The sequence below is a fragment of the Lycium ferocissimum genome, unplaced genomic scaffold, assembly GCF_029784015.1.
Source record: "Lycium ferocissimum isolate CSIRO_LF1 unplaced genomic scaffold, AGI_CSIRO_Lferr_CH_V1 ctg4412, whole genome shotgun sequence".
Lineage (NCBI taxonomy): Eukaryota > Viridiplantae > Streptophyta > Magnoliopsida > Solanales > Solanaceae > Lycium > Lycium ferocissimum.
Window position 1 is genome coordinate 47,928 of NW_026725661.1, and position 4,546 is coordinate 52,473.

Genomic DNA, 4,546 nt, shown 5'->3' on the forward strand with positions numbered 1-4,546 from the left:
GGCCATATTCGGCCACCTTCCTAACACCAAGTTTCATGATTTCCCATCCATTTCAACACACTACAACAACCAACATGCTAAGTAGAATTAATTTATCACTTCTACACAACATTACATAGACTCGGCTACACACACAATTTTCCATGTTCACGGTTCAACATCAACATCTATGTTTTCATGGTTTCCATTCATTCCCACATACTATAACATCCACAAACTATCCACAACATATAAAAAGGAAGATTGGAACATACCTTCTTCACTTGTTCTTCAACTTTCCAACTTAACTAGGGTGGTGAATGAAGAAAACGAACAGCTTATTGCTCCCAACAACACTCCCACGTTAATGAGCACCCTCCAATTAGTAAGTTTGCATGAAGAAACAATTTTTTTCTTGGCCAAATCTTGGTCTTGTTTTTTTTTTGTTCTTGGCCGTATGGCCCTTCTTTCTCCTCTCCTTCTTTTTTTCTTCATATTTCATGAAATCTCTAGACACAAATGATGAACTTGGTCATCCATATATATTTATCTCTATAAAAATGTGCACATGACCATGCACATGCTCCATGTCTTTTTTTTTTTCTTTTCTCCAAATCTCTAGAATTTTCCTAAGGGTGAATATGATGAAAAATGAGCTTGAGTCATCTTTTATTATACATATATTAGCTTCCATGTGGCCATGGCCCATAAGTCATGTGCATGGCCACATGATCAATTTTTCATGAAACTTAAATTTCCAAATTTTCACTTTTGGTCCCAAATTTTCATGAAATGTCCAACCTTCCATAATTCACTTTTAACCCCAAATTCCTTAATATTTCCATCCAACAAAATTCATAAGCAACTTATGTCTTAAAAAAAAATCGGAAAAAATAACCTTGTCTTTAACTTGTCGCAACTAACTTAAAATATTCCAACGTACAAAATGCGAGATATAACACTGTCCACTTGCATTTTCTTGCTGTTCCATGTGGCAATATGGGGTGAATTTAAATTCAGTTTGCCAATATTAGGGGTGTGTTTAAGTGTGGCAATAGTTTGGGGACTAAAGTAATAATTCGTGCCAAATTTAGGGGTATTTTAACCACTTCAGCCATTAAAAAAAGATAAAAAGTAATGAGAAAAAAAGAATGTACTTACTACTAAGTAGTAAATTAGAAACTAGAGTAATACTTTTTAGTCTTAGAATTTATATTATGTTTAATTTATTTTGAACGTGATCTGAATTAGTGATCAAAAATAATAATTTATATTTGTTCTCTTGAATTTTTTTCTTCTATGATATGAATTTGCGCAAGAATGGGTGGTAGAAGATTCTATTTCATATTGCAAAAGTTTCATGTTCAAATTGTATCAAAAATCACTTAGAAAATGTTATTTTGGAAGACGAAAAAACTTAAAGGGCTGGCCCGTCCTAGCCTGCAGCCAGCTTAGGGCTGGGTTGGGCTGCCATTTTGTAGGCCCTTCAATTAAAAGGGCCAGCCCGTCCTAGCCCATTTATTTCTTTGGCCCTTTAGGGCTGGGTTGGGTTGGGCTAGCCCATTTTGACACCTCTACTCACAGTAGTCAGCCTTAGCATCCCCAAATATGATTGCTTGTATATAGCAAGTGGCATCAAATTAATACTCGCCCCATTATCACACAAAGCAGAGCAAAATTATGGTGCCTAAGAGAACAAGGAATGGTGAACGCCCCAAGATCTCTCTTTTTCTGAACAGTAGTTGCTGAAATGATGGAATTCACAGTGTGAGTCAAACTCACAGTTTCATGTTGCACTGTTTTCTTCTTGGTCAGCAGGTCTTTGAAATAATTAGCAAAACCGGGCATTTCCTTGACAACTTCGAAGAAGGGAAAATTCAGACACAACTGCTTCAGCTGATCATAAATTTTTTCGAACTTAGCATCTTCCTTCTTTGTTACCAACCTCTGAGGAAAGGGAGGTTTAGATTTGAAAAGCTGAGTCAAAGGTCGGAGAGCCCCTTTCACAGTTTGCTTGTTCTTGTCATCAGCCTCCGTCAAAATCTCTAGAATATCAGCAACATTCTCGTCAGTAGGATTCTCATCAACAATAATTGGTGCTTCAGACTGCACCTCTTCCTCTTTATCTATCGGCTCGAGCTCAACAACTTTCTGCTCAGCACCTTGAAGTATTTACCACTCTGAGTACTAATGGAAAACACACAGTCTACACCGCCTCCCCCGTTCTTCGAATTTAGAATAGTGTCACGAGAAAGTCCTCCATTTTTTGGAGGGTGCTGCTCTCTAGAAATATTACGCATCAGTGACTCGAGCTTTTGAATAGTTGCTGTATGGGAGCCCACTGTCTCCGTTAGCCCAGATAATGTCCTCTCAGACTTTGATTGATTTGCTAGAACCTTCTCAAGCATTGCTTCAACCCTCGAACTACCTTGCTCTGTTGATTGCCCTTTCGGTGGTATATAAGGATTGGAACTCTTGTTCCCAAAATTGTTGTTGTTGTTGTAGCTCCCTTGGTTCGTACAACTATAATTATTATTGTAGTTCCCTGAGTTGTTCTTTGTTGTAGGCACCCTGACCCTGCTGAGGTATCCATTGATTATGATTCTAGTAACCACCTTGGTAGTTCTGTCTTTGATAACCCCCTTGAGAATTGTTCGCATAGTTGGCGTCTTCAACCTGCATAGGAGGTCCCTCGTGAAATGGACCCTCTTGGGTTTGGTAAATCCCCTTCAGCATACCTGACTCATCCTCACAAATATTTACCTTCTTAATATGGGTCTCATCAAACTTCTTAGTTAGCAAGGAAATATTCGCTGCAACCTCAGCCAATGTTTTCTGGGTATCTTGATTCTCCTTTACCATATTATGGATCATGACATTACCATAAGGCACAATATCAGCATTGTTTGAGTGCCAAGCCTAATTGTGCGTAGTCAGCCTATTAAGTTTGTTGGTCACTCATCGGTAAGATTTATTCATGAAACAACCATCAGCTGCATTATTTGCAATTGATTGCGACACTGGATCCAGCCCTCGATAGAACTTCTCCATTAATATGTTCTCCGAAAAACCATGATTTGGAATTTTCTGCAAATACTCCTTAAATCTCTCCCAAGCTTCATATAATTGTTCCCCTGGTCACTGCTTAAATTCATAGATCTTGTCAAGAATCTCAGCCTTCTTACTAGGGGGTAGAATTTCTTGACAAACACAACTACCATCTCTGCCCATGTAGTAATAGAATTCCGAGGCAACTTCTCGAACCATACTCTTACCCCTCCAGCTAAGGAACATTTGAAAAGCCTCAGCCGAATAGCATCCTGTGAAACGTTGTTTTGGATGTGATTAGCACATACATCCACAAAATTCTGCAAATGACGTTGAGGGTCATTATCGGTAGAGTTTCAAAAGTAGCCCTCAAGCTTCAACAACTGGTATAGAGAGGAGTCAATTTTGACACTTGCAGGTCTAACTCGAGGATGAACAACAGCAGATGCATAGTCCTCCTTAGGAACAAGATAAGAAAAAACATTCTCGTCATCTGATTCATTCGCTTGATTATTCAATCGACCCCCTTGGTTACCAGCACTTTGGTTTTGCTGAGTCTGATTCATGTTCACTTGGTTTGCAAGGAATAGCAAACAAGGTGTGATGGAATAAGCAAAAGACTTCAATCAAAGCAAACACTATTTAGTAATTTCAAAATCGTATTCCCCAGCTACGGCCCCAAAATTTGATATGCTCAAATTACACCTTTAATTAGCGTAAAGCGGACGATGTCAAATATAGTAACCCAACAAGATTGGGGTCGAATCCCACAGGGAATATGGTGTGAAAAGGTTACTAAACTCGTAGAATGCTTAATTTAGGTCTAATGTCTTAATTCGATAATTTTTGTAAAAGTTGGTTGTTTATGACTAATAGCTAACTAATTGCTTTGGATTGTAGTTTATGGTAAAAGAAACCAAGGTTGTGTCCTCTTTAGATGAAATGTATGATCATAGGTGTCGATCTTGATATACTTCTAATGGATCGTTTGTATGGATGCACTTAACCTCTACTTGAATCTAAAATATTTCCCAATAAGAAAAGATTATTTCTTTCTATGCTCTTTCCAAAGATGAGAAAGTATGCATGAGGAATGGTTAATTATAGCAAGCAAATTCCTCTTATTCCTAAGTGAATTTATTAAACAAGGTTTAAAGCCTTGAGTTCTTGTTATATGTTCTTACCAAACCCTAGTTATTTTCCCAAATAAACCAAAGTTTATGGCATTATCTAATGTTTGCAACCACTAACTATATGGTGAAAACGAAGAACAAATAAACCCTAACAACAATCTATTATGCATATATCTAGCACAAAATCCCAATCACCACACACCCATCCTTAGGTTCACAACCTTAGTAAAGAAAATTAGCTACTCATAGAAGAAGAAGAACAATAATAAATAATTGAGATCATAATGCTTACGAATGATTGATTGGAATTGAAGAGAAATTAATTGCAATTGTTTGTAATCCCAAAAGACTTAAAAAACTATGAGTATTCAATGCTAAGGAAATAG

At 37.4% G+C, this 4,546-nt stretch overlaps 1 non-coding gene across 1 annotated transcript; it reads left to right on the top strand.

Moving 5' to 3' along the window:
• Positions 1-3,046: 3,046 nt before the first annotated feature.
• Positions 3,047-3,152, top strand: LOC132044392 (small nucleolar RNA R71). The gene has a single exon (XR_009412167.1). It is a non-coding gene; the product is annotated as a small nucleolar RNA R71 (small nucleolar RNA).
• The last annotated feature ends 1,394 nt before the right edge of the window (positions 3,153-4,546 follow it).